Genomic DNA, 19717 nt, shown 5'->3' with positions numbered 1-19717 from the left:
TGTTTGCCTTGGACTCAGGTCTGTGAGAATAAAAGGGGTTGGTTTTTTTCTTGCAGTTCCTGCCTGTTTCTTGGAAGACGGGTTTCTCCTTGTGAGCATAACAAGGACTCATGTAGGCTGGGACAAAATAGTAAGCTAAAAAAAGGTGGAATAAACAACATCACTAGTTGGATCTTTAGCTGGCTGGCAAACTGTACTCATTGAGTAGTCCTCAATGGCACCAACCATGAGGAATTGAAAGGGAACTCATCAAATTTGCAGATGACACCAAAGTGACAGGAATAGCCAACACCCCAGAAGACAAACTCAGGATCCAAAAAGATTTTGACAAACTTGAACAATGGCCCCTATACAAGAAAATGAGTTTAAATGTGGAGAAAAGCAAAGTTTTACATTGAGGCAGGAAAAATCAAAGGTACAAGTATAGATTGGGTGAGACCTGGCTTAAAAACAGTAGCTGTGAGAGGGACCTTGGAGTCCTAATGGATGATCACTTGATTATGAGCCAGCAGTGTGCAGCAGCAATCAAAAAAGCATATACAATTCTGGGTTGTATAAACAGAGGCATAAAATCAAGATCACACGCAATTTTAGTACCGCTTTAAAAACCCTAGTAAGACCTTACCTGGAATATTGCAGCCAATTTTGGTCACCATATCACAAAAAAGATGTTGAGAGTTTGGAAAAAGAGCAACTAAGATGATCAAAGGCCTGGAGACTAAAACATACCAAGAATGGTTCCGGGACTTGGGTTTGGCTAGTCTAAAGAAAAGAAGATATAGGGGAGACATGATAGCAGTATTCCAGTATTTGAAGGGCTGCCACAAGGAAGAGGGGGTCACATTATTCACCAAAGCACCAGAGGGAAGGACGAGAAACAATGGTTGGAAACTGATCAGAGAAGCAACCTGGAATTAAGGAGAAACTTCCTGACAATGAGAAAAATTAACCAGTGGAACAGCTTGCCTCCAGAAATCGTGGGCACTCCATCAACATAGATTTTTAAGAAGAGACTAGACAGTCACTTGTCTGAGATGGTATAGGTTCTCCTGCTTGAGCAAGGGGCAGGACTAGCAGAACTCCAAGGTCCCTTCCAGCTCTATTCTATTCTGGGCAACCCTTCTTAGCAGACAGGGCCTAGAGCATGACTCCTATGTGAGAAATGGATTAATGAAATGAATGAATGGGGTTGCTTTTTTTCTTCCATCTTTCTACCTGATTCACTGTAAGAGTAAGAAATCCTGAGGTGGTTGAGAAAGGAGAGGGGCAACTCAGTCAGCAGTTGATATCACAAATGGTAACTCAGCCGAGATGACGAAACCTCTGGGAAAAAGTGTTTCAAAGAGATGCCACCTCAATGACTCACTATAAAGAGGCTTTGAAACATCAGTTCTTAAGATGTTTGTGTTTATCCTGGACTTGCATTATAGATACTTTACTAAAATGTGTATTGTTTATGCTTTCCTGTCTTCCAGCTATGTGGGAGGATGACAACAGGGGATGGTGTGGTATGTGTGTTTGTGTGTGTGTATGTGTGTGTTTGTGTGTGTGTGTGTGCATGAGAGGGGGGGAGAGAGATTTTTCTTTGTGCAAAAATGATCAATTATTTTAGAATTCAAGCAAATATATAACACTGCATTTTTTTTAAAAAAATCAGTTAATTCAAAGAAATGTAATATAATGTTTGATGGATAGGACATTCAGAAAAAAACATTCACGAATTTTGTCTTCTATTTTTAGTATGAAAAATAAAATAATGAACCTAAAATAGATTTAAATCATGCTTTCTCACAGTATTTCAACTTCCATTGTGTGCATTTAGGGGGAAAAAATTCCTAATAAATAAATCTTTCATTTTAAATTAAATTGCTATCTTATTCCTAATTTCCCAGGCTACTTTCTGTCAGTTCCCCCCCCCACACACACAAACCTTTCTTTCTATAATACTGTTGTGTCTTTATCCACAATGTCATGGTTCATTGCCCTACACTAATTAGATTGCCTCTGCATACTCCCTAAGATCACTAAATCCAAAACATAGTAAGTGGAATTTCTCTTTTTAAAGAAGCCTAATCATAATAGTTTTGGTTTAAAAGAAGATCCCAACATATCATCAACTACTTCATTGTTGTTATTTTTTTAATGCAGCGTTTCTCAACCATTTGGGGTCGAACAACCATTTCACGGGGGTCGCCAAACAACGCAGTCTGCCATTTTTTCCCCTTTTCCTTAGCTGTGCTACTCCCTTTTATTCTATTGGCTTTTGAAAGCCAATAGAATAGACTCTCTTGAATAGAGTCTAATTGTATTGGCTTTCAAAAGCCAATAGGAATTATCCAGGCTGTCTCTGCCCTGCTGAGCCCGCCAAAGCTCCAGTCTGCAAACGGTGCTGCAAGTTGTCTGCAGCGAAGGCGAGCTGTCTGGAAACTTCCACCCCTCCCTGTTGAGCAACTACTAAAAATGTAAGTAAAAGAGGGCCAGGGGTGCAAGGTGGGAGGCCGGCAGGTGCAGGGAGGGTTGCTGGAACACGTGGGGCCTGGCGGGTGCCTTACCTCCCTTGGGCTGGGCCAGCTGGTGGCCCAGCCAGTGGTCGCCCTGCGCCGTCGCTGCCCCTTGTCAGCTATGCCTCAGCCGGCGCAGGGGGCGGCACCATGCATGCGCTGCGCTCCCGGGCAGGGAAAGTCCTTGACTTACGACCAGTTGGGTAGTCCTCGACTTACGACCGGTTGGGTAGTCCTCGACTTACGACCGGTTGGGGTCGCAGCATTAAAAAGGTTGAGAACCACTGTTTTAATGTTATTCTTGATTTGGATCAGATTGGCTGTGTGAAGTGTACAGTATATTTTATTTATAAAAATGGCGGGATAAAAAAAATCTTTAAAAAATACTTCAGTTCATGCCACATAATTTCTGGTTTCTCTTTCCCATCCCATGCAACATTGTTTATTATTCAGTTTGCTGTAGAGATCTCCACGTCCCACTTTAGTGTTGGTCTGGAGAACCCAGATCATTTTATTTTAGTAGTTTTATATGTACTGCTGGTGAATAACCACCATTGGAGATGTCTTTTTTAGTATAAGTAATGTAATATTTATCACTGCAGAGCAACAACAACCATAGTCATAACCACCACAATAAAATTTTCAGATGCTTATTCTTCTCTCAGAAATATACAGCATGGTATCATTCTGAGCTAACATGCAGCATTATATGAAAGAATACTGTTGATCAGTACCATTTTAATTTACACAGCTGGTGGGACATACTTGAATGCTTCCTCTATAGAAGAAAGAAAGAAAAGAAGAAAGAAAGAAAGAAAGAAAGAAAGAAAGAAAGAAAGAAAGAAAGAAAGAAAGAAAGAGAAAGGAAGGAAGGAAGGAGTAAGGAAGGAGGGAGGGAGGGAGGGAGGGAGGGAGGGAGGAAGGAAGGAAGGAAGGAAGGAAGGAAGGAAGGAAGGAAGGAAAGAAGGAAGGAAGGAAGGAAGGAAGGAGCCAATGAGAAAAACTAAATCCTCTGCTTATCATTTCAAGCAACCTAAATACTATACTGGGAAAGATGGTGTTTCTCCAACTGGTCAGGTAAGACAGAAAGCCACAAATTATACAGGCAAGTAGATAAATTCAAGTATTAACACGTTCTTATCTCTTGAAAAATCTCAGGGACAATGATGTAGTGCAATTGTGTATCATAGTATCAGTTTTCAGAATAACGTTATTAACCGTCATTCAGAAGGGATGGGATGCTATCAAGCTAGGTTCCCAACTGGGAAATTAGAAAACCACTCCATGAACAAGGAACTTTGTTCTGTATTGGTTAGAAGGGTAGCATGTCCAGATTCTGAAATGAAGCTTCTCAAAAACTCAGTCTTAAAAGGGGTACTTGGATGAACCCATTTTTAAAGAGGAAAAGTTTTACTTGCCAGTCCCCCCCCCACCTACTCTTCCCTTCCTTTCCTTCCTTCTCTCATTCTCATTCCCACAAATGAAAAGAGAGTGTTGCTAAAAATGGACTTGTAGCATTAATCCCAGAGTCTCTCTGTATTTATTTCATGTGAGACAAAGAGTGTAATTAAGGTATTGTATTGTATTGATTGGAATCAAGAATGGATCAAAACTTTCTTGTTTGATGAGCGTGCTTCAAAAAGTCCACAAATGAAAAACAGCAGGAATCTACATCATGTATTCCAGGCTGCAGCCAGAATAGCACAATTTAACTGGCTCTAAATCTTTCATACTTGACTACCCATTTTTTTTTGTTAAGTTGTACTTTAGCTGATCTTCACAAGCATTAGCAATTTAACACTGAGCTTCTGAGCCATTTATACAGGAACAATTTATTATTTGAATAATTTGATTATAATTCATGATCATGTGCACTCTGTTAAATTATGGGGGGGAAAGGTCGCATGGATTTCCTTCTCTTTAAAATGGCCACCTCACATTTTAGAGCTTCCCCCCCTCTAGTTCCCACCTTTGGAATCGACTCACTTTTGAACTGAGCTTGAATGTGATCTTTTGAGGTTTTAAAAAGTCCCTTTTCCAAGGCCTTTATATTGTTAGGAGAATTTTGTTTGTCATGGTTTGATGCAGACTGATATTATGGCTGTGCAGGTAATAAATGTTTTATGTGCCTTTATTGTTTTAGTGTGGATACTGGTTTACATTGTACGTTATTGCTTTGCTTGGACTATGCTTAGATATAAATACAGACTAAATAAAAACTGAGGGCCAGTTTGGTGTAGAGTAGTGACTTAAGGCACTGAATTATAGTCTTGCTTTAGACACAAAGCCAGCTGGGGACCTTGGACCAGTCAGTCTTCTCTCTCTCTCTCTCTCTCTCTCTCTCTCTCTCTCTCTCTCTCTCTCTCTCTCTCTCTCTCTCTCTCTCTCTCCCCTCCCTCCCTTCCCTCCCTTAAAAAGAAAGCAATGGCAAAAAGCCTTCCTAAGTCTACAGACTTGTCCAGGCAATTAACAACAGGCAACAATGACTCGAAGGAGCCAAAAATAAAATAAATTAAATTACCACTACTATTAAATGCATGTTATATTCCTTACTTCTTCCTATTTGCTACCATATCCAAACAGGTGGAAAATACAGATTTGATGCAGTGTGCAAGGTTCTATCCTTTTGGATTCCATTTGTATATTTCTTCTACATGCTTCTTTATATGTGCCTGCATGTCATCTCAGTGATTTGTGGGAAAACCTGTATATCAGTTCAGAGTCATTATGTCATGACACAGGTTAAATTCAAGAGGCTGACCAGACAGTTTTAGGAATATGATGCATCTCATTGTTCAGTACTGTAGATTGCATTATTGAGATCAAATGCTAGCATCAGAATTCAAATCAGATGTATTCAGATGAGGTGGACTGGGGAAAAAATAATGAGATAATGGGATGACTCCCATTTCTTCTGACATTCCTCTCACATATAGGTGGTCCTCACCTTACAATCACTCACTCAAAATTACAACAGCCCTGATAAACGTGAATTGTGACCATTTTTCACACTTATGACTGTTGCATTATCCCCATGGTCACATGATCAAAATTCAGACACTTGGCAACTGCTCATATTTATGATGGGATCCTGTAGTCACCTTTTGTGAACTTCTGACAAGTCAGTGGGGAAGCTAGATTTATTTAACAACCATGTTACTAACTTAACAACTTCAGTGATTCACCTAACAACTGCAACAAGAAAAGTCATAAAATGGGCAAAACTCACTTAACCACTGTCTTGCTTAGTAACAGATATTTTGCCTTCAATTATGGTCGTAAATTGAGGACTACCTGTTTATTGCTTCTAGTCACAGGCAAAGAAATTAATCTATACAGACAGGTACCTCAAAAGAAAACCACCAAAGAACAATATCAAATAATCACCAAAGCTCACTGTTTACTGTCCTGCATTACAAATGGACATCTAGAATCATAAGAAATCAGTAGTTTAAGAGGAGGCTTTTAAGAAGAGACTGGACAGAGTCATTTGTCTGAAATGGTATAGACTCTCCTACTTGAGCAGGGGATTGGACTGGATGACCTCCAAGATCCCTTCCAACTCCGATGCTCTATGTTCTATGTTTTAGCTACCTAAGTTCTGCAGCTATGTCATTCTGCAGTACATCCTGGAATGAATGAAAAGGAGGAGATGGGGCTAATTTTTTTTGCAAGAAATCTACAAAATATGCCAGTAAATGTGCTACCTCCTTTTTTTTTCAAAGAAGCATGGATTTGGAAATCCTTTAAAAGTTATGTAAGATTACCAGACACTTCTATCACAGGTGGAGAAATCATTATCATTTTATATTTATATTCTTCCACAATTTAACTCTTATGATATGCTGCCAGTATTTTCATCCCAAAGAGGAGACATCTGAGGCCCCTTACAAACAAAGGATAGATATTTTAATTTGTATTAGTCTTGTGCTTAGCTGCAAAGTCAAAGGCATGGAAATTAATTTGCCTTACTAAGTGACTTGTCTGAATCTTTCATAAATATTTCATAGAGGAATTCCAATTCATAAAAGATGAACTCTTCAAATGTTAACATTCTTATATGAAAAGACTATATATAAAATGTTCTCCAGTCACCCATGCAGCTATCAGTGTCCAATAAATAATTAATGGCATTCATAATGGCTTAAAATTATTAAAATGTTTGAGAGCATAGGATTTATCACTTTATATTTTCATTGCTCTGATTCTCCTGCAACCCTTCTCAATTTCTGATTGAGGAAATAAGTTTCTAAAACTCTCCATGCTTGTAATGTTCACATCATGTGCTAATGAATGAAATAGGAGCCCTGCGACTACGTAAGCTAGAATCACACTACCCCTTGGCACTCACAAAGCATGTTTCAAGAGTTCAGAGCATTTTCAAATTCATTATGTCGGTAATCCTTACAATTGCCCTATGAGGAAAGCCAACATTATTGTATTGGTCTTGCTGATTAAGAGCTGCAACAGAGAAAATGGCTCCTGTAGGCAAATTTACAATATAGGCCTCATCGTGTATTGTCAGAACATCACTAGCTGCCTTGGTACTTCCAGATAAGGTGCCTTTTAGAATGTTGTATTTTCAACATTGTTTGTTGGATAAACTAGACTGGCTGAGCTTACAATTCATACATCTTGATCTTAATCCAAAGCAGTGGTGGGATTCAGCCAGTTCGCACCACTTTGACAGAACTGGTAGCTAATTTTTTGTTGCCCAGGCCCAGAATGGACTTCTAGAAGCAGCATCCACACAGAGAACTGGTTGTTCACATATTTGAATCCCACCACTGATCCAAAGCATTTGGAGGGGGTGTGTGAAGCCATAATTTACTGCCCCACACACTCTAAAATGTAGAGTGGGATGTAGGAGTGATGTGACAATGTCTTTGCATATGCCATTGTACAAGGACATATGGGAATGGAGCCAAAATTCACAGTTCTTTCCCTCTTTTTATGGTCTGGTTTGGAGATCTGGAAGAAAGTTATATCTCCTGTGTTACAAAACACAGACACTATTGAACATTCATGTTTTATTACTTAAATCAGCTATAATGGGGGAGATGTATGTGGGGATATAGAAGGGAAAGAGCTACAGCCAAGGAAATAGTCAGCTAAGATATTGGTTGTCACCTTTAAAACCCTTCATAGCTGAGGAACCCTCTCCTGCAGGTCACATCCTCCCAATCCACTAGACTGGGGAGGCAAGGAATATTGCAGATCCCATCCCTTAAGGGGGTACCTCTGGCAGGACCCAGAAGAAGGGCTTTCTCCATGGTGGCTTCCTTCCTTTGGAATATCATCCCTTCAGAAATTAGACTGGTCCCTAGTTTGACACTCTTTTGTAAGGCTCTGGAGACTTGGTTTTGGCAGCAAGCTTGGTGAGCCCAGAGTGGGATGGAGTCCATCAAATGGCTTATTTGACTGTGTGTTGTTACTGGGGAGGATGAAGAGAGGGAGGAGATTTATTATTATTTTATTTTATTTTTTCTATACTATGTTTTTCTTGTTTGTAAGCTGCATAGAGTTGCTGTGAGCAAGTAGATGGCTGTATAAATTTTCTAAATAAATAAATCAGCAGAGTAATCTACAGCAGGAATGTGGGCTTGGCAAACATCTCAAAAGGGACCCCTTTTTAGTTTTTTTGACTGTAAAGGTGTTGGGGGAGAAATGTATTTTTGCCTTGGAAAAATTCTGTTAATGTAACCTTACAGTAAAGTAGAATCAGTTCATCTGGGTTTGCTTCCTGACTGGACTACCTTGCAAGGCTGACATGGGAAAACTCAAATAAAACTAGGGCAACCAACCCCAGCCTTCATTATGAACCCTAATGGCCAGGATCACAGGGCATGTTAAACCAGTAGTTAAGAATCCATAACACAACTTTACACAGCATGTAAGCCTAGCTTGCAATATTTAATGCTCTATAATTGTCTCTTTATATAGAAACTTTTCTTAACCTTGTCCTCTTTGGGATAACCATCATCCTTTGTTGTGGGCCAAAACCTGGTTCACTTAAAGCAGCCAAATCATTTTGAAGATGAAACATAAATTTATTAGCATGCAAACAATAAAAGAGTGTACCCTGGACTCCCAGCAAAGCATTAGCAGTGGCGTTGCCAAACAGCCCTGCGTAAAAGCAGAGCCAAAATGGACTTTAAGTCACTATATTATGAAGACAAGACAAAGAAAATGGCAGGTACATTATAAATTACAGCATATTGGATTTTTTTTTTTTTTGATAAACACATCTGGGTGACTTTCTCATTATTTATCCCTTCCTACTAGCTCAGCATAGAAAAACTCATAGTGCAAGATCGGAAGATGTGGAGAGACCTGGCCCATAAAATCATCAAGAATCAGACTCAACTGATATCATCATCATCACCACCACCACCACCACCACCACCACCACCACCACCACCATCATCATCAGGTCGGCACACTAGCTATAATATATCTGAGATTTGGTTAATAGATATAAACAATTTGATTTACTGGACCACAGTTTCCTGACTGATTCTTCCTTCTTTCACTACTCGGGGCCAATTCAGCGTGTTGTGAATGTTTTTTTTTTCTTTTTTTTTTTTAACAAGGGCACTTTAAGCAGTTCCTGTGTATTAGGTATTGGCAGTTTGGTAGTAATGCAATTCATTTGGGTACCAGCTGCTTCTTTTTGCTGCTAACAACTTAACCTTTAGTTCTTTCAACTGCTACCATAGGATTTAATCTCTCTTCCATTTTTCTTTTTCTCATCTCAAAGTTTTTTTCAAGACTTCAACTGACTTTTTTTATAAGTCCAGTAAAAGCTCCTTATTCAGGTCAAATTCTTGGCTTGTCATTTGTATTTCCACTTTACTTGTTTTCTCTGACATATAGTCCTTATATTTTTCAAAAAAGAAAAATTCCAGCATTTTTGCAAATTCATTTTGTTCTGATATTTCTGCATCAGGCAAAATTTGTTTCATCTCTTTATCTTGTAAATCCTCCAAGATGTTCTCTTTCACATCAGTAGTTTCGTCTTTAATGTCTTTAGGACATAATCTATTCATAGAACATGTATCATTGCTGAAACTGAAGCTGCTGTTTTTTGACCCCATTCTTCAAAAATCTCCTAAAGTATTTCGAATACCAGAACATTTTCTGCTATTTTGAAAGTTTCAAGCTGACCAAAGACAAAAGGCAGGCTTTTCACTTTTATTTTCCTTTTCCTTTTGTGCTTGGAATCTTTAGTCCCCTCTACTGTTTAATTTCTGTAATCATAAAATCTCAAGTTTTGGTTCTGGCTTAAGATAGACTAAAGAAGTTTGTTCCCACAAATGTAATATATTTTTAAGACATATGCTGTACAATTTTGGAATAATATATATATATGTTAAATATGTTAAAACGATATTTAAAACAATAAAAACAGTTATATACAAAGTTAAAAACAACTTAGCTTTTGCTGGTCCTCTGCCAGCATCCTCAGAGTGAGGCTCAGGTGGTGGGGAAATTCTTTTTATCCCCTTGCCGATCTAACTGCTTGCTCATTGCTCGCGTGACAGAGCCACTCTTCCTGATTGCCTGTAACTGCCTTAGTTGCCCCTCCCTCTCTTTATTGCACTCCAATTTTGCATTTTTCTGCTCTGTCATCCTTGTCCAGCCTCCTCCTCCCTGTACTGTTGTTACTAATATACTCTCCAATCGCTCTTTCCTACTCATTGTGGGGTACACCTTCCGATCCGGTATTACATGTACCCCGCAATGAGTAGGAAAGAGTGATTTAGAATAATGGGATTTTTAATATATATATATATATATATATATATATATATATATATATATATGTATAAAATTATATCTTAAAAATCTAAATTTGTGTAGTCCCTTCATTTATTTATAACTTTCTTAAATCAGATTCTAATTTAGTTTTTGCCATTTTTTTCTATATATTTTTTAATTCTTAAATTTATAGTTAATTTTTCATTGTAAACTCACCAGTGGCTCTTCAAATTTGTCATTTTGAAGAAGTCTAATATTCTTTAGTATGTAATTTCCTAAGGTGATTAGAAAGCTACTCTCCATCCTTTAAAAAGCTCCATCACAGCTGAGATAGTTCCCTTCACTCTTGGCATTCAAACCTCCAGGAAACTACTGTCCTGCATTCTCCTTGTGAGGAAAAGCAATCCGGAAAACAAGTGGGCAATCTCCCATTCTCTCTTTATCTGGAGAGGTTACATGAAATTGGTCTGTTCACCAGTCATTCAGCCTTATCCATGGTCATCATCTCCACTTATTCACAGATGTCATAGCTTCCCTTTCTTGACCTGGAAGTACCACCTATAATTTTTAGAATGTAAAGGATTTTATAATTTAGATCAATTTCATTGAAGAATTCCTGTCTTTGGAATACTCATAGTCGGCATCTGTTAATTTCCAGACAACTAATTAAAATATTTTAAAGCATAATGCTATTTAAGTTACATTTTTCAACTTTATAGAACATCCTTTTTCTGATAAGAAATACCAAAGATTTATCTGAGAACATTCAGGGGAGCATCAGAAAGGCTCTTATTGCATGCAGAAATATCACAACAGGAAGTTTTGCTCACTTGATCTAATAGTGGACAGCAGAGAGTATATGCTATCATTTGCTTAATACAGATGCACCTGTAGAAAAGTATTCATGATGGTTGTCTCCCATCCATTTATGATTATTTTGGGGCATTTATGATCCAGCAGATGAAAAATGCAATTATTATATGAAACATTTTATGTGCTTAAATCGCATGAAGATGGGGAAGGAATCTTCCCATTTTATTTTTGTATTTTTAAATCCACAGCAAAAGCTCATGATTTTGTATGGATTATGGACTTAATTGAATTTTCAGCAATAGCATTCTTCTATAAGGTGGATTTCTGTGGAAGGTATAGATATATTAGGCATAAGTAAAACAGTAAGAGGGAAGTTTCTCTGTTGAACATCTGCTTAGACTTATTTCTCCTCCAGATAACTGACCAAAGCCTGCTTTGTATACAGTGAAATACATGTACATATACCTAAACAAGGAGTTCATACATTCCATGGCATGCAAAATATAAGGTTGGCCTTTTCAATTACTGGTCCCTTTGAAATTTAAAAAGCAAAAATCTTATATTCTGTATTTTAAACTGAAATAATTATAACATCAACAGCATGTACTAATATTATTGAATCTCTTTGAAAATCCATCCTGATTGCTACCGTACCATCTTTACATCCAATAACAACTAATTCTATAATTTGGCATCCATACAGTTGTCCAAGTCTCTACACTTTTCATAATTCTAAGTATATTTATCATTACCCATATTATTCTTCATTTTATTCCAGCCCTTAGGTTAACAATCATTTCCAGCTGCATCCATTGTTTGTGGGTTACTAACCAGCAGCTATAAATAATATTCTAAATATTGCATTAACACTTCCTTCCTTCCTTCCTTCCTTCCTTCCTTCCTTCCTTCCTTCCTTCCTTCCTTCCTTCCTTCCTTCCTTCCTTCCTTCCTTCCTTCCTTCCTGTTCCTTTTATGGAGGGAACACACTTCCCATTTTTAAAAGGGATTTTTTTTTATTTGCTTCCTGATATTGCTCATTACTTATGCTGGTGACCTTTTGAAGTTGGTGAAATTTCTCCTGATCTACAGTATTCCTTCCAGCTTATTTATTGTGATCATGATAATTCCTCAAAACTCTGATTTCAGTGCCTTTCCTTTTCAATTTCCTTCTAACCATGCTTTATTTTGAAGGTTTTTTAAATAAAATAAAATAAAATGCTCCTTTGGACTGAAATTCTTAATCATGTAATGTACCCTTGCTACATTACATATATTGGAGCTTGAAAGACATAACAGCCAAGGGAAATCTCTGTGCTGTTAAAAATCCAAAATTAATATCAGAGATCAACCAGAGGTTTCTGAACATTGCTACAGGTGTAATTTAATCATCCATCAGCAAAATAAATGGCACATTGTGAACAGAAGCTGCTCATATTTTATTATCAAAATAGATACATTTTCTAGGTTATGACAGGAAAGGTAAACATTATGTGGTTGGAATCAAATTGACATTGGCTGAAAAAACACAGTGAGGCTAAATAACTGCTAGAAGAAAAGTGTGGAATTATGCATTACGTAGTGACAGCGTATTAGTTATATCTTTCTCCTTCTCCACCCTCCAAAAATATATAAGTGTCAGGTTGGACTATTTTAGCCTAAAATGCTGTGAGAGTTGTTAATACTATCCATGATGTGTGAAACAATACCTTTGAGCACAGTTTGGTTATCCTTTTGACTTCAAACTCTTTTGCATTCATAGAGGCTGTCACCATCTTACCATTGCAGCACATTTTTTTTGTTTGTGCAAACTCAACACATCGACATGACAGTGACTGTGATGGATTAAACATTTTTCTCCCTGTTAAGAGAACACAATTTTCTTATATTTCCTAATTCTCTACAGAAAAATTTCACATTGGATTTGTCTTTCTTCACTTATATATACAAATTGTTTCATTCTCATTGGGAGACTGACTGTAACTCTTCTGATTCAGAAGATATACCTCTGGCCAGCCCCACAATAGCCAATCATCATGGTCTAAGAGAATAATGGAATGTACCAAAATCAGAATATTTTGAACATACTAACTATACTATCCTTCCTTGTTCATTACTTTTGCTATTTATCATATGCACTTCCAATGTTCTCCGAGTTCACAGATTCATAAAATTCCAATTACAAATTTTACTATTTTAAAATTCTATTGTATTCTTCCCCAGATTGAAAACTTTAATTTTATTAAAATTTAGATTTACAAAAATAGTAAAGTAATACAAATTAAGACAAATATAAAAGAATAAAACTTTATAACAAGAGGGATAAGAGATTTAAGTAATATAGTATGTTTTACAGTATATGAAATGTAAAAAACTATTGGGATGATGTAACTTTTATAAATATAAGTGAAATATAAGCTGATCAGAAAGGATGTTATATCCAGATGTTATAAGATAGACAAGAAGCACAGTATTTTTATAATACATGAAATATGAAAATAATGGGATGGTGTACCTAAATAGAAAAATTTGGATATTTAGATGTTTAACATTGAGAAAATCATGACTGATAAGAAAAGGGAAATTAAGCTTAAACAAAAATCACAAAAATAGGATGCATGGTGAACCAATGAGATGATGGTTATAAGAATAATATAAGATGATAAAAAATGTGTTATACATAGATGTTATCACTATTTGTATAAATATGAAAAATGGCTATATTTAAATATTTATATAGTAAAAATATTAAGAATTTTATTTTGGCTAAGGTTGAAGAAGGAGAATACAAATGGGAAAAGAGAAGATCAAGGAAATATATTATTAATTAATATACTAATTATGGAATTATCAAATTTAAACCAAGACGACATACACCAATCACTGGAAATTGTTATTGTTAAAAACCAATAAAATATTTACCAAAAAAAATCAATGTATGAATACCTTAGCCATTTTTTTGAAATAGATATTTCAGTTTTGCATTATGGTCAAATATATAACAAACATCAATATTGCATTCTTGAATGTAAAATCAGTGATATTAAAAAGTAGTCAACCGTTAAAAAAATCTGTTGTACATTTCAATAAAATGCATATTCTCTTTTAGTTGGATACATCAAATGCCAGGAGACAATTAAATTCAATTCTTCCGTATAAATCTTAATTGTTTCTCTCACTAATGAATTTTTTTTTAGTTTGCTAATATATTTCTATCAATCTCAGGATCCAATATTTCACCAAAATGTCTTTTTAATTGAGTTTAGTTTCATTCAGAGTGACCAGAAGTCATTCATCTGGTTTGTTATTTGTATATCCCTTTTAATTATTAAGACATCAGTCAGTTTCATTTCTATATCCAGTGTATAACATCTTTATCGTATCATTCTTGTAACCTGTCATTTTTAAAACCTTATTTGAATTAGCCTCAATTTCAGCCTTGACCAGTAAAACATGTTCCTCTTCTAAAAACTCTTTTAAATCCAGCTTTATGATAACAGATACTCTTAAAAGTAACTTCTGAGTGCATTCTTCCCAAACACCCTTCATCTCAAATTAGAATAATTTGCTCCATTCTGTATAAGCGTGTCTCTTCTCCTTTAGTTATAAATTTGTAGATCTTCTGGCTTTCCTGTAATGTTCAACCTTGAAAGTCCCATCTATCTAAGACACTCAATTTAGATGAGGTCTTAACCTCACCTAAATTAAATTTAGATATTTAATTTAATAACAGATTTAAATCTGTTGCTGTTTCCAATAATAATATACTCGAGTTTAGTTTAATCACCTGACATATATTGCTGGGTATCCTCAGTCTAAAATAAGTTATTGCTGCTTCTCTAAGAGCTCTCATTGATTGCCCAGTGCTGACAGCAAATCACTATTGTTCTAGCTAAATTTCTAAACCTTCCATACATTTGCTCTTCCTTAGATACAAAGCCTGACATTCTCCCACTCCAACCCCAATTTCTCTTTCTCTCAAGTTAACTTCAAGTTAACTTGAAGTTCAGCAAATCAGTTGGGATAACATTCTTGGCAAGGCTTACTGGAATTGATATGATAAATCAAAGCCTTACTGCTATTTTTCTTTTATCCTATGGATCATGGGGATGGAGAAAAAAACTATGTGCCTGGCAAATCTGAAGATGAGGAAGTGTAAGCGGATCACTAGTTCAGTTATTGGATAGCTCAAGCAGAGCAATAATTGGCTGATAGCATTCCCTTTCAGGTCCTGATCTCAACTAAATACATTTGGGAAAGCTTTTACAGAGTTCTGAAGCTTATTTGCAGAAGGAATTACTTTTGGACTTGTAAAATTGAGGTTGGCCTTATAAACCTGGCACAAATCACAACCAGTTGAGCTAATTCTACTTTATTGTAAAGCTTTATTGACAGAATATTGCAAAGCTGGAAGTATAATTCTCCACCCACCCACCCCCATCTTCTTTATAGCTTGAGAAACTAGAGAGGATCCCTTCTGAGCCTCTTGCCTGGCCCACTATCCGACTGGGAGTTATGCTGTCTCTTACATGACCACCAGCTTCTCTTGGCATAGTCTCCCAAGGTCTTTCTCACATACTATTGCCATTTATTGAGACTATTTGGTATCAAAGTATGCTGCATTGTTGTTGTTTTTTTTGTGTGTGTATGTGTTAGTATGTGTCTTACAATCAGCCTTGACTTCTGGCAACTGCCTGGATATGTCTCTGCAGTTTTCCTAGAGCAGTGTTTCTCAACCTTGACAATTTTAAGGCATGTGGACTTCAACTCCCAGAATTCCACAGCCAGCAATGCTGGCTGTGGAATTCTGGGAGTTGAAGTCCACATGCCTTAAAATTGTCAAGGTTGAGAAACACTGTCCTAGAGAGAATGACTGGCTCTAGTTGGCTTTGTACCTAAGGCAAGACTAGAACTCATAGTTTCACAGTTCCCTGCTTGTTACCTTAACCACTATACCAAACTGGCTCATTATGAAAAGCTTATGACATTGAAAAATGAGGGAGGGGCTTTTAAATATGTGAAAGGATATTTTAAACTATAGTAGCTGTATCTTTTGTTTTGCAAAACAAGTAATCTTCACATGGAGGGATCAATATATTTTATCCATAGTCTAAGAATAGACTGACCTAATATGATATTAATTAAATGACTTAGATAATTGGAAAAAATACTCAAACTAGGTGCACAGGTCTGAGCAATTTATTGCAGCAAAACTCATTTGCTTTTTGTTTATTTAAACTATTATACGAACAATTATTGAGAATCAGTCCTCTTGAGCTCAGTACAACGGTAGACCAACTTCATAAGCCAGTGGTGGTGAACCTATGGCACACGTGCCAGAGACGGCACTCAGAGCCCTCTCTGTGGGCACGCACGCCATGCCCCAGAGATGGCAACCACTCCTCTTCAACCAGCTGCCTGCTAACTTGCCGAGGTCCCATGTCGCCGGATGCATCCCAGCATGGCTGGTTTCCCTCCCCTCCGTCCCATCCCTCCTGGCCTCTCATGCTCTCCTTTTCCCAGGCACGACCCACTCAGCTATCACCTCCTCAGCATCGCCTCCTCAGCTGTCAGCTATACATCCAGCTCAGAGATGGCTTTTCTGAACTGCTGGTGGTGGGCTGCGGAGCCCCAGAGTGTGCCAGTCGAGGGGCCGGCAGGCTGTGGCTGCTGACGGACACTGTCAGCCCCCATGTGCTCACTGGCCCCTGTGTGTGGGGCTGATGGTGTCGGGCAGCAGCCACCCTGTCCCCTGTCTCGCCTTGCCCTGTGACAATGGCACCCCTGCCCTGCCTTGCCTTGTGTCACCTCACCCCACAGGATGAGGAAACACCAGCTGAACACACAGGAAGCTGAAAACACCAGCCTGAAGATGATGAATGGGACTTTGTCGAAACATCGACAAGACACTTCCAATTTTACGCGGGAGAAAACCCGAATAACCAAAGACCTACATATATATATATATATATATATATAATTAGCAGAGTGATGGCATGATGGAAAAAAATGTTCCATTGTCTAGCTGTCTTGGCATACAATGCCCTATGGTGCAGTCCTGAGTTGAGGGAATTTAAACACTTGTGTCCAGGATGTGAGAGGTCTGCAGAGTATTCCATGAAGTCAAGGGTCTTCAAACTTAGCTCTTTTATGACTTGTGGACTTCAACTCCCAGAATTCCTCAGCCAGCCTTGAAGTCCACAAGTCATAAAAGAACCAAGTTTGAAGACCCCTGCATTAAGTCATGCTTGATATCATTTCCTTGCCTTTTTAAAACTTGGACATATCAGGTCAGGATACAAGAAAATATTCCTTTTATTCTTGAATACTTCTCCATTCTGCCTTTTTCTTGTGAACAAAATGCAAGACATAAAATGTTTACTTTTAACAGTTTGTTAATCATTCATTGGCTCTTGACCCAAAAAAACTGTGAGTAAAACCTGAAGGTCAAACACAGAAGAAAAAATACCTAGAAGAAAAACCTGTTGCATCTGCTTAATCCATAGAAATAATGCATTTATTTGCAGCTTTTGGTAATGGGTAGCCAATAAGATTTTAAGCTATCTGAAAGGACTCAGGGGCACAAGGCAGTAAAATACAAGTTTATATTTTTAGCATAAAAACTGCAATCAGAATTGATAGCACTGGTGTTTTAGTTGGGCTTATTCATACAAAAATTTAATCAATGTGCCATAATTCAAAATTTTAAGAATCATCACCCATAATTTTTTTAAAAAAGAATACAAATGTCTTCATCTGCTACAAAAATAACATTATAGCAAATGTCACTGAATCTGAAAAGTGTTTCTAGTTCAGGAATCAGCTAGAAAACAGTAGTAGAGCTAAACTCGTACAAGCTATTTGCTTTAATTCAATTATGTTAAAATTACTTTAACTTCAGGATTGCGTAAAATTATTAGACATGTCTAAAATGTATTTCTTTAGACCTTGAAAGCCACTCCAGAATCATAAAGGATCATTTTAAAAGTTGCATCCTTTAAACTGCGTGTTGCCTTTCTGTAACTCTTTAGATGAAGGGCACTTTTTCTTTAGGAATTATAAAAAAAATCATAATGATATAAGTAAATAAAATTTCCTGCTTGAAGAGGATTCTTTTTCTTCCTATCATTTTTTTCTGCTTTGCAAAACCAAGATTGTTCTGGAATACATTGAAAAATAGGATAAGCAACAACTTCCTGCATACAGAAATGCTTTCAGTCATGGACTTGGGTAAAATTGAAGGTTTAGAACTCCACCATAATCATAAAAATGTAATAAAGGAGCTGGATTGTAGAATACTGTTTTAGTTTCTAATGAGTTGCTTTGGAGTTAATTGAGCTTCTAATTTTCCATGGATCAATGATGTATTACTCTTCTACTGTTGTAAAGATTCCAAAGCCACTGAAATAGTTTAATTCTTTATGGATAGCAAATAACTATTTTAGTCTTTTAAATATTTTCCATGGCTATGCTTCTCTTTTTTCTCCAGCATGGGTCCTTCTTTCATTTCTTTGTCAGTCTCCATCAGAGGCAAATACATTTACACCAGTTTTGTACTTGCCTTGTCATTCAAATGTGTCACATGGGAAATGTTTCTGCTTGCTTTCTGATCTAATAATGGGAAAATATCATACCCTGCCATATTTGAAAGAGAGTCTATTTTCTGATGCAGAATGAAGGCCACATTTGGTGCATATCTTTCCATAGCTTTGCCTGGATTATTATGCTTTCCACATGGAATTGTAATGATGGGTGATTTTCATTTTCTTTCTTCCTGCTACTGATTTTTTTATTTTGTTTGTGTCATGGTTCTGACAGAGACAAATAAAGCAGAACTCCGAGGTTTGCAAGTTCCTCAAAAAATATGTTTATTGATACAAAGTATTGGCACATCAAAAGTGAAACCAAGTCTGAATAGACATGTAACAACCCCCAATACAAAGTTAAGAAATCCCACCCCTAAAGCTATGCAAGCTACTATATTCCTCAATTCATCCTCTTGGTGGGCTTTTCATGAAACACCCAGCCTGCAGTCCTGGAAGCAGCCAATGACCTTGGTTCCCATAGGAGAAAAATGTGTTTAGTCTAGTGAAGCACCTGGTAACCTCCCCTCCCTCCATGCTATGTGTTAATTGAAAATGAGTAGGGAAAATGGCTGCAGGCCATGCTCATTTTCAAAGTTGACATTTTGTTTGTTTATGAAAAGGCCTTATATCAAGCACCAGAAAAATCAGACGATCCAGGCAGATACTGTAGCAATAGCACTTAGACTTATATACTGCTTCACAGTACTTTACAGCCCTCTCTAAGCTGTTTACAGAGTCAGCCTATTGCTGGGTCCTAATTTACTGACCTCGGAAGGATGGAAGGCTGAGTCAACCTTGAGCCGGTGAGAATCGAGTTGCTGAACAGCAGGCAACCAGCAGTCAGCAGAAATAGCCTACAGTAGTGCATTCTAACCTCTGCGCCACCACAGCTCTTCAAATGAGTTCAAATGAATATAAAGGATAATGAATAATGAATATATTGTAAGCTTAAGCTCTCTACAAGAATCTGAACTACTAACAGTCCAAGCAAATTGGTGGTAATGAAGAGTTAATAGAATTCAAGGTGGGCTGGACTTAGATCTCATATGGGCATGAAGG

Source organism: Crotalus tigris, unplaced genomic scaffold (genome assembly GCF_016545835.1).
Source record: "Crotalus tigris isolate CLP2741 ecotype Arizona unplaced genomic scaffold, ASM1654583v1 scf7180000018340.3345759, whole genome shotgun sequence".
NCBI classification, from domain to species: Eukaryota; Metazoa; Chordata; class Lepidosauria; order Squamata; family Viperidae; genus Crotalus; species Crotalus tigris.
Note: the sequence above shows the minus strand (reverse complement) of the source record.